Here is an 11,520-nt window from a genome sequence, read left to right as displayed (position 1 = left end):
AACCATCAATCTCCTAGAGAAGGATTGAAGAAATAATATACAATAACTACATTTTTTAAGCCACATTCTTGTCGTGGGATGAGTTTTGTTGCATAACAACCCGTGCGGCACTTAAACTTCTAGCATAAAAGTTACTAAGTAACCTAATGATGTTCTCAAACTAGCTAAGAAATGATGCTTGCAACAATACTAGAGAGAAGAGAGAGCAATATGGCTGAATATATTTTTTTTTACCCACAATAGAATAAATACAAGAGAGCTTTTTACAAGAACTTGAGAGCTTGTGCGTAAGGTACGTTGTGTATGCTAGTGGTGTTGGTGTGGTGAGCAAAAATGGCAATGGTGATGGGGTATTTATAGTGTTTGATGCCTAGTTCTAAAGCTCACCATGCAAGTTGGCAACTTGCCCAAAATTTCTTCCTAGGACTAAAATGCAAAATTATAGAAACTTCTAACTATTTACAAATTGTAGAGAATTCTAGAGTTCGAGTCGGGCTTAGTCGCTTGCTTAGTGTACCATAGTTGGTTAGTTGTATAAGGCGGCCTAATGTTGAGTGCACCCTGTTGCTAAGTACATCCATTTATTGAGCGCAGCGCACCCCATTTCTAAGTGCATCCTACCTTTAGGCGGACTTTTGCTGAGTGTACCCTCGTGCTCAAAGTTAACCTTCGTTGGTGGCAAATTTGAGTGGCCCATGACATTCCTCCCCCACTTATGCTCGTGGCATCCTCATCTCATTCTCATGCTTGCACTTTTGGATTTGTTCCTCGAATTGCCATAAGTCTTCTTCGCGTTTCCAAGTAACTTCACTTTTGGGGAGGTTCTTCCACTTCATGAAGTACTTGTTGTAAGCCGATATGCTCCTTTTACGAATTACTCAATCGGTAAGGATGTATTCCATGTCCTTGTCATGTGCTATGACAACGACAGTTGGGGCACGTCTTGACTCACCTTTGCGTGGGTCTTCCGCATCTTTATGGTATGGCTTGAGTAGACTCAGATGGAAAACCGGATGGATCTTAAGTCTTGGCAAAAGTTAGAATTGATACAAGACATTGCCGACACATCGTACAACTTAGAAAGACCCCTTGTATTGCCTCACTAACCCCTTGTGGACTCTCTGCAAACTCTTAAACTGTTGGGATAAGAGCTTAACCATGACTTGATCGCTTTTCTTGTATTTGACGTGGTGTCTTTTAGAATGAGCCCATTTTTTCATTTTTCGTGTGGCTTTATCAAGGTATACTCACGTGATGTCTGCTTCCTTGTGCTATTCATGGGCAAACTTATAAACCGTTGGGTTTTTTCCTCCATATGTTAAGGCTACGACATTAAGCGTCATGGGTTAGAATCCCATGATGATCTTGAAATGACTCTTTCTCGTAGCCTCGTTTTGTTGAAGGTTGTATGAGAATTAGGCAACATCGAGCAAGTTCATTCAATCTTGCTAATGAATGCTCACGTAGTGCCTCAGATACATTTCGAGTAAGTTGTTGATAATGCACTTGGTCTATCCATCAGTTTGTAGATGGAAGCTTGTTAAAAACTTGAGGTCAGTTATCAACAACTTGAAGAGCTCCGTTCAAAAGTGTCCAATGAATCGTGGGTCTCGATCACTCACAATGCTCTTTGGAACTCCCTATAACTTCACGATATGTTTGATAAAGAGATTGACAGCTTCATTTGCTTTATAATCGAGTGGTACAGTGATGAAAATTGCATATTTGCTATAACAGTCGACCACGACCATGATGCTTCCGCACCCTTCAAACTTCAGTAAAGCCAAGATAAAAGTCCATGGTAACACTCTCTTACGGCCTTGATGCTAGTGGTAAGGGCTCCAATCATCCTGCCGAAAGTTGATGGTCTGCCTTGTCTTATTGGCACACAAGACAACTCTGCATATAGGTCTCGATGTCATCCCCGTGTATATGGCCAAAAGTATGAGACTTGTACTAGTGCGATCGTTCGCTTTACTTCGGGGTGGCCAGCCCACTTCGAGTCATGGCACTCCTTGATGACTTATTTTCGTAAATTTTCCTACCCAAACACGAATAATCGATCTCATTTGATGAGAATGATGCCTTCCTCTTGCCAAAATTGTCTTGTCTTGCCTTCAAGAACTTTCCCCAACAAATCTTTCGCTAGGGGATCTTGTTGAAGACCTTCCTTGATGCGTTAGATAAGGGCAGACTTCGATTGACTTATACTAAGCGTCGCCAACTCCACTTTGCAGCTTAGAGCATCCGCAACGACGTTGGCTTTTTTGAGTTTGTACTCAAGCCGATAGTTAAATTCTGCAAAGAAATCTTGCCACCTAGCTTGCTTATAGCTCAACTTTTTGTGGGTTTGAAAATAGCCAGTGGCTACATTATCCGTTAAGATCATTGTGTAAACCAAGCAAGTAGTGTTGCGACACTTGTAAGTAATGGATTATAGCAGTCATTTCATTCTTTTGCATGATGTAGTGGTGTTTCGTGTCATGAAGCTTTCAACTCTCGAAAGTTATTGAGGGGTCTTCTTACATAAGTACTCCACCAATGGCGAAGTCAAAGTCTTTTGTTTGAAATTTGAAGGGCTTCGTGTGGTCCAAAAAAACGAGGATGGGTTCTTCAGAGATAGCCTTCTTTCGGCACTACATAAGCACGTATTAGTGAGATTGGGCGAAATTGCTGGATATTGCCTAATTCTCATATAACCTTCAACAAAGTGAAGCTATGAGCAAGAGTCCTTTCGTGATCATTATGGGATTCCAACCAATGATGTCCAATGCCATAGCCTTGACTTATAAAGGAAAAAGCCTAGCGGCTCACAAGCTCGCCCGTGAATGGTACGAGCAAGCGGACATTATTTGAATTCATATCTTTAATTAAACAAACCACAACTATGAACTATCATTTAAATTCAAATTTAATAACTAACAGTAAAGTTTGCATATTTGATTAAAAAAAGAGCACCTATAGTTGAAAAGCAAAAGGGCTTTTCCTTAGTATATAACATGATAAAAAGTCAATCGTAGCTTATTTTATGGCATTTATCATCAAGTAAAGTTAATAATAATCCTACGAATTACCATTCTACCAACTTCAATGTGTCTAACTAAAACAATTATAATGCTACAATTAGACTTAAAACTATAACAACTATTATTATAGTTTCAATTACAACCTAAAAGTAAATATGAAATTATGAATCATAATATCTATTAAGAATTACATTTTAAATATCCATAACACCATTGTCAACCACTACCACCCAACGACGAAGCCACTCCTTGGCTATTAAATAAGATGAACTGTGGTTGGTACGATCAATTTCAAACCCAGAACTTTTTTATGCAAAATATCCTACAAAAGGCAAGTGCAGAGCATACTCGTAAAAAGAGATTGAAGTGAACTATTATGAGAACTTGTTGTCTTTCCTAAGAGATAAAGGAAAAGAGAGGAATTTTAGAAAGTCATGATATTGGAAGACTTGGATTATTCTTTCCAAAACCTGAGATACTTACAACTGAGGATGAATTCTCCTTATATAGGAAAATTCAGAGAAAAGCGGAAGAGTAAAAGCAAAGCAAAAGATAGGACAAGACCTGTATCTTGAAAGCAACAACCAAAAGTAAAAGCAAGATGCTTTAGTAAAGATAAAGTAAAGTAGATGCTTTACTTTAACAAAAGTAAAAGCAATTACTTTATCAAAAGCTGTGGAGGGAGACAGGTTGTCGACATCACTATCAACTTCTGCAAAATGTTCTTTCCACCAAGGCAAATTGTCATAATATTGCCTGGTTGGTGAATCAGTCGGTGGGACTGTGCTGGTGGAGGGAGCATTGGATGCTTCTGTTGGATGCAAGATTGAAGTGAATTCTTCCCATGGATCTTGTGAGTCCTGGAAGAGAATGTCTGTCAAATCTGGCTTTTCTTCTTTAATTAGGATTCTAGAGGATTGCTGGCCGATAGTGACCTGGTAGTAGGAATAACCATAAGCTCATGTTGTGGACTAAGAGAGGTGTACTGGATATTTGTAGGTGGAGATCGGACATTTTTTAGTTCAATAAGGTATTGTCTTTGGGCAGGACAAGATTAAGGTCATGGTTTAAGGGGAAGTTATGCGGAACAGTTTTCCATTCATAGGCTTGGTCTTGGGTCCAAAAGAGTTTGGTGACTGAGTATTGAAAATAAGGACGATGAACAATAAAGACCGATGTGAACTGTTCTCCTTCTTGGTCAGGGAGGAGATTGATGTGGTGGTGTTTGATGATAAGGCTAAGTTGTTTTCTCCACCAAACTTGGAATTGCACCTAGTACGACAATAAAAAATGGCATTTCCATTTCTATTCAACATATTATTTAAATGTTTGTAGCCTCATGGTGGAGGATCTCACATACCTCACAACATTCCGAATAGTGATAACACTAGCATGCAACTCATTCAACTATGAAATAACAATCAAATTCAAAATTTGTGCACAATAATGTGCATGATATACTGTCTTGTCGACACAAGTGCATCATCATTTTTTCAAGCAAGCAATTTCATATTGATGTAACTAATGGCAACATCAATTTTCGTGGTATTATCAACAATTATTGCAAACAACTTCTCAATCCCACAGTCTTGTAAACAAGCTATAATCTTTTTGTGGATCATTTTCCTTCTATGATCTTCAGTCACACTGAAACCAATAATTCTTCTATTCAAACACCAGTGATCATTAATAAAATGAATTGTGATTACTATGTAACTTATATTTTGAATAGAAACCATACATCAGTTATAAGAGACACCCGCTGCTTGTTGTTACTTTAACATGATTTTTTCCACCAAAAATAAATCTATAACATCTCAACCAATGGTTCTTCGAGATGGCATAATGAACTGCGGAATAGCTATATTGTAGAAATGCCTAAAACCTTTGTTATCCACAAATTAAGCGACAACTCGCCCATAATGATTATTTTGGTGACTGTCTTTCCACAAGCATCTTGATTCCACCCTTTAGCTAAAACCATATTACTTGCATTTCATTCGCCGGCTTCAGTTGTCAAGTTCTGTTGACTTCCCTCTTGTTGTTCTTAGAAGGTCTTATATACACCACAAACCTTTATATGATTTCTCATATTTGTAATCTCATCAAGGCTTTAATGACATTGATATTGTCTACCACAATTTATACGAACCCCGTCAAGAACTAACGCGACCCTAATCAATTTAGTTCCCAAGATCGAATCTAAACCAAGAATTGAATGGAACCTCGACCCAATACTTAATGAAAGCATGAACCTTGGTATGTGAAGACTCCACAAGCAGCTGTGGATGGTCTGATTGATAAGTCAAGAGTTTGAACGCCACGAAAATCCAATAAGTTCAAAGAGTTCGTAAAGAATCAAAGAGTTCGTAAAGAATCAAAGAGAATTAACTCCCTCGCCAATTGCATAAAAAAACTTCTCCCCTATTTCTTGGATTCATGTACATATATAGGGTTAGTTACAAGAATTTTTGGAAATAAATCCTAACCAAAAATCAAATCTGAATATGAATTTTCAATAATAGGAAAGAATCTAAATCAAATTAGAATATTAATCCAAGTAAATAGGAAAGAATCTAAACCAAATCAGAATTATAATCTAAGTAAATAGGAAATAATCTAAATCAAATCAGGATCCTAATCAGCTTAAATGCCTTACATTAATTAAATGGAAACTAGGCGATTAAAATAGAAATAACTGATTTGTTTCCCTGATAGTCTCCTCAAGAAACGGGAAAGTATCTGAAAAAGGAAAATAATATATTTTCCCGCCATAATGTGCAAGCCAACTCCCTATTTCATGGAAGTGATTATTTGGAAACTTTAAGAGCCTAAATCATGCATTTATCATGTGCAATTCCTTCAATGGGCCTTCGCGAATTTGATTAGGCCCAAGTTGTTTGAATCAATCCATTAAGCGCTTCTTTGAATTTCTTTACTCGAGCTCTTGTAACAAGTCCGACGGGAACTTGAGTAAGATCTGAATATGCCTCATCCCATATGCTTGTGATAGTTTTATCCTTCATCTCATCAACAATAGTTACAACTGCATTGGTTTGGATTGTCCTCAAGTGAAATGATTCCACATCTTAGATCTTTTCTTCAGGTGGTATTTTCCGCTTTGCATTTTCCTTTCCCTTTTGTGTTCCTTCCATTTGTACACTTTGTTCATCATAACTTATCGAACTCGATTTTGAGTGTCTAGTTATTTGAACATACAAAATATTAATTAATTAATTATTAATTCAAAAATCAAAATAAAAAAATATTATTAACATAATCTAATTAATATTACAAATGAATTCAAATATTTATTAATTTAATTTATGAAGCTTGATGAATTTGAAATTTCCATTGTAATATTTGCATATGATTAAGATTTAGGTGTATAACTGTATATATATAAATTCAAAATAAAGGAAAAGTAAGAAATTAATGTAATTAATTAATTTATAATATCCAATTATCCAATGGCGAGAAAAAATAAAATATTTTTTGCATATCCATATCTTAATTCTTATTATAAACCCCTAAATGTCATACCCACATTACATGTATTTATTACTTAACAACTTAACATATGCTTATAGCTTATCATACAATCAATTAAATTAGTTAATTTTTTGTTGGGTTGAAACTACTGTAGATATATAATTTAAATATTTAATGTATCTAATCTATTCATACAAAAAAATTATTAACAATAAATCAATAAACAAATTTTTTTCATTTTATTATTAAAATTTAAAATACATAATTACATATTATTAACAAATACCAAATACCAATTAACAATTTCACTTGCACATATAATATATAAAATATATATAGTATATACCATCAATATCAAAGGCTCAATCTCAAAGCTTACAAAACTCAAAGTTAACAACAAAAATTCGAGTTGCCGCTTCCAGGTTCAAATGGAGCTTGAATCATATCGAGTGATGGCGGAGGATTGGAGGCGTGGAAATAGAGCAGTAGATCCAGTACTCGGTAGTAGCAGATCGGTAGATCTAGTTTGTTTACTCGTGGAACAGATTCAGTTGCCGTCGGCGCTTGGGCGGGTGTTATTTTTGGTGACTGGTTGTAGCTTGCTCTGTGAACTCTTTGCGTGTGTTTGATAGTTTTTTGTGTTCGTGTTTCATTTGTTAGAGATGAAAAGTTGAGATTGGAAGTTGTTGAGGGAGGTTATGGGTATGGCTGTCGATAGTGGGCTGCAAGCAAGGGAGGCTATGAGTGGGTGTGGCCATGTAATTATCGACGTAGCCTGTGTGTGTTGCTAATGTGTTTGCTTGTAATTGTTTTTGTGTATGTTGTGTGCGAGTGTTTAGGTTTAGTACTTTAGTTTTTGGTTTTTCATTTTTAGTTTTCAATTTCTAGAAGTTTTTATTTTAAAGCCAACCAGATCGGGTTTTCAGATGGAATCGAGTAATCGAGTTGGCACAAAAGCATCCGATCAGGTTTTGTTAACAACTCGATCTGATCCGAACTCGATATTTTTCAAATCAAGCCGAGTCGAATATTTTACCCACCCTTACCTATGAGCTTTTAGTGTAAATCAAATTGATTATAAATCAATTATACTATTTGCAATATTAAATTATAGAGTAAAATGATATTTTGCATGAAAAATTGTCGATATTTTTCTTATCAACTTTTGCAAAGTGCAATGTATAGTCTTTAGTCTTGTTACGTTATGGAGTAACGTGTATACCAGACTCCACTTATAATTATTATTAGTTTAGTTACACTTATAGCTAGAGATGGTAAAATTATTTGCGACCTATAAATCTACCCAAAATCATCAAAAGATTGAATAATTTTATAAGTTGCAAGTGGTTTTCGTATTTTAAATTTAAATTTATTGTAAGTTACAGGTGGGTTTGGTATTGAAAAAATTTGACGGATACCCATTTTTTTAATTATTTATATTTTTCATTTTAATAAAAAAGTTACATTAAAATAGTTTAATCATAAATACATATAAGCTAAAGTTGTTACAGGAGCCCCAATCTTTCTAATTCCTAGACCTAATCTAACTCACTACAGCTACATGCTCTACTCCTTCTAGTGTGTGTATGCTTTTGTGCGCCCGTGCATGCATGCGTGTGTGCATATATACTTATTTTAAGATCGATACAATAAATTTTTAATAAGTATAATTTTATAATTTCTTAGTTTAATATTATTAATATTTTGTTTTAATTTTATTAATTTTATTTGTTTTGTTTGAATGACTTGAACCTAATAATTGTTTTCTAAAAATGGTTTTTTTTGTTTAACTAATTGTTAATGTTAATTAAAAGATGGAGCAAAATGTTGATCTTAGTGATAGTAATTTGCCAATAATAGAAACATTTTGTGTTATATTAATGTATATTGTGTATTTATTTTAATGTTAGATAAAAATCTAGAACTGATTCTTTAGATTACTATTATATAATTTAAATTTTTATGTACTATTGAGAGCATTTTTTTTAATATTTATGATTCTAAATATGGTAACCTTTAAAAACCTGCAACTAATTGCATGTAGGTTTGATCATTATTAACACCCGTAGCGCATTGATTTTTTTTTTTAAATCTGCAATAGGATGCAAGTGGGTTAAAGTTTTTGTTGATAGTTGGTAGCATCCGTACTTATAACCGACAAGTGGGCTAAAGACAAATGTTATACAACTACCCCTCATTTTATGTAAATAACAAAATAATCAATTCAAATTATGAAACTACCAAATACCACCTCAACATTACATGAAAATATGCTTAAAAAATGAGACTTCTATTTTCTTTTCCCTTTAAAATATACGACTTCTTACTAATGAGAATATCATTTAAATATAATTAAATAAATATAATTTTAACTAAATTTTGAGTGAAAGAACAAAGAGCAAAAACCTAGCTAAACACAATAAATTTGTATTAAGGTGACAAGGTGCCTTGTGTTATCAGAGTGTGTTGCTTGTTTTGGCTTTAAATGAATCTTAGGAAAGAATAGAAGATTTAGATTTAGAGAGAGATGGCTTGATGGCTCATATTCAACCTACAAAATGGAGAAAGGAGGTTAGAGGTAAAGTCGGCAGTGGCTGGCAACCACACTCCCATGCTCAAGTTAAAGTTGGGGCTATATTGGAATTGAGAGCTTACAAGCTCTCTATAATGGTGGATGCAGGTTGAAAAAAACCTCAGCCCCTTATTGTGTGTATTTTGTGATGATCGCGAAAAATAAAACCTGAGCATGTTTTTGTGGAGTGCCATAAGGTGCTTGGTCGCCCTGCCACCTGGCACATTTTGTTGGTCTACTCAAATAATATTTCTGTCCTTTGGCTTATGTGACCGTTGGAGCATTGAGAGCATGTTTGGAGAGCAAATTGGTACATCATTTGTACATTTTGTGCACATTTACATGCGTTGGACTTTGCTTGATGGTCCAACATACCTTTGTAAAGGCTATCTGATGTGGCAGGCAATGATAGATGGTCCCAACTATATTGGTGGTCTGCTTTGGCCTTTTTCACAGATATGGCAGGATGTTGTCTTGATTTTTCCGACATAATATCTCCTTATTGATTCCTAATATCAGTTGGAACTAATATCTTTTTATGGCCACAATGGCACCCACGTGCCTATCTTTTTAGGTGTTTTCTCTCTTTTCTCTCTGGCTAAAGACTTTGCTAAAGGAGAACTCGATCTAGTTGTGAAGAGGAAAGTATCCAACATGGCTGTTGAGGCAAACGAACTAAGCCTAAATAATCGTTATAGTCGAGCACTTAAAGATTGCAATGACATAAATAGTTTTTAAATTTCTTTTTCTTCTTCCTCTTCGTTTTCTCTTTTTTTTTTTTACAATTTCTGTGATATCTTTTTTTTTTTTTTACTATAAATAGCTTTTTACCTCGGCCATGGTTTTCTGAACCTTGCTGCCACCACCAGTGCTCAATTGAAGGGTGAACTTTAAAATCACTAATCTCATGAAGAAAAGCTCTCTTGGGAGAACAAAATTTTGAAAGGGAAAATTAATGACTTAACCGAGGAGAAGACTTGTACAACGAAAGACCTGAAGGAGCTATAAGCCAAGTATGAGGGTTGATATCTCAACAAAACATGATGATTGACAATGTCTTTGAGGGCATCATTACCAAGGTTTAGAGTGTGGACTTCGGGTTTGTGGTGCCCAAAGGGGAGAAACAGGTAAATCGATCAACCATTCTAAAGGTAATACCATATCGAAGGGCTCCCTATACATCCTAGTCTAAAAGTTCACAAGGTCATCCGGTGTACCCTAGTAAAATCCCTTACAGGTACCCAGTTATCGACGCACATACTTTTGCCACCTGCTTGCTATGTAACTTTATCTGGCGTTACTACTTGTTTGTTGGCATTTTTTTCGAATTCTATACTTGAAATTATTTTCTTAATTTCCCGTTACACCTTTTTCTGTCGGGGTACTCAAATTACTTGAATGTTGTCTCGCAAACTTTTTTATTTTGTGATTGTCTACAATGGTATTTATTTTCCATAGCTATGGATGCTACCATTTGGTTGGGTGGTCGTTTTAGGGATCTTTTGTGTTCTCTGATGCATTACGAAATATGATTCCATTCATGGCAAAGCAACCCTATTTCATCATAAATATGGTGATTCATCCAAATATGTGTTGAGTGTTAGAAAATGCATATTTATAAAGGAGAAAACCATCATTTTACATTTTAAGTCTTACTAACAACCCTTACTTTTATGTTTTTAACATTCTTGTGATTTAATTACGTGTGTTTTATTTTAATTAAGTAATTTATGTATTTTAGGGGCATTATAGTCATTTCACAATAAAGGAGAGATCAGACGGCAAAACGGACATCACTTTTGAACTCAGGACGGTCAAAAACCTTAGGAGGAGCATAAAAGGAAAAATGGCACTATTCACATGTACGGTACTATTCATGTGTACGGTACTGTATACGTTACTGTTCAAGACACTGTTCACATAGACGGATGATGATGTGGCATTGACCGATGATGTGGCATTGACTGATGAGGTGTCACGATCCTGTTGGACTAAAATTCTTATGTATTGTTGATGGTGACGTGGCAGCATATCAGTGGACGAAAAATCTCGCGTACGGTGCATGCATCACACAGGATTATTTTCAACCAAACCGCGTTACTGTTCAAAGTCGGGTCAAACCGTGTTACTATTCATCCACGTGGTCAAACCGTGGACTGTTGACTGATGACGTGGCGCAATCCTGAGCGTCCAAACTGTTTTTAATCCGATGGCCATGATTTACTCCATGTATCTATAAAAAGGGGGCCTCTCCCCCTAATTTGATATCTCTGAATCCATTTTTGGGATCCATTTTCTGTAATTCCTTCTCTATCTTGTATTTTCTTCATATTTTAATAAATTCCCATTTTGCCCCTAGTTCAATTATGAGTAGCTAATTTTCTTTCAAGCTTGGGTTGAAGGTGAAGTCTCAACATGTGTCATGGGCTT

This window comes from Citrus sinensis, chromosome 7 (assembly GCF_022201045.2).
Source record: "Citrus sinensis cultivar Valencia sweet orange chromosome 7, DVS_A1.0, whole genome shotgun sequence".
Lineage (NCBI taxonomy): Eukaryota > Viridiplantae > Streptophyta > Magnoliopsida > Sapindales > Rutaceae > Citrus > Citrus sinensis.
This window is presented reverse-complemented; position numbering follows the sequence as displayed.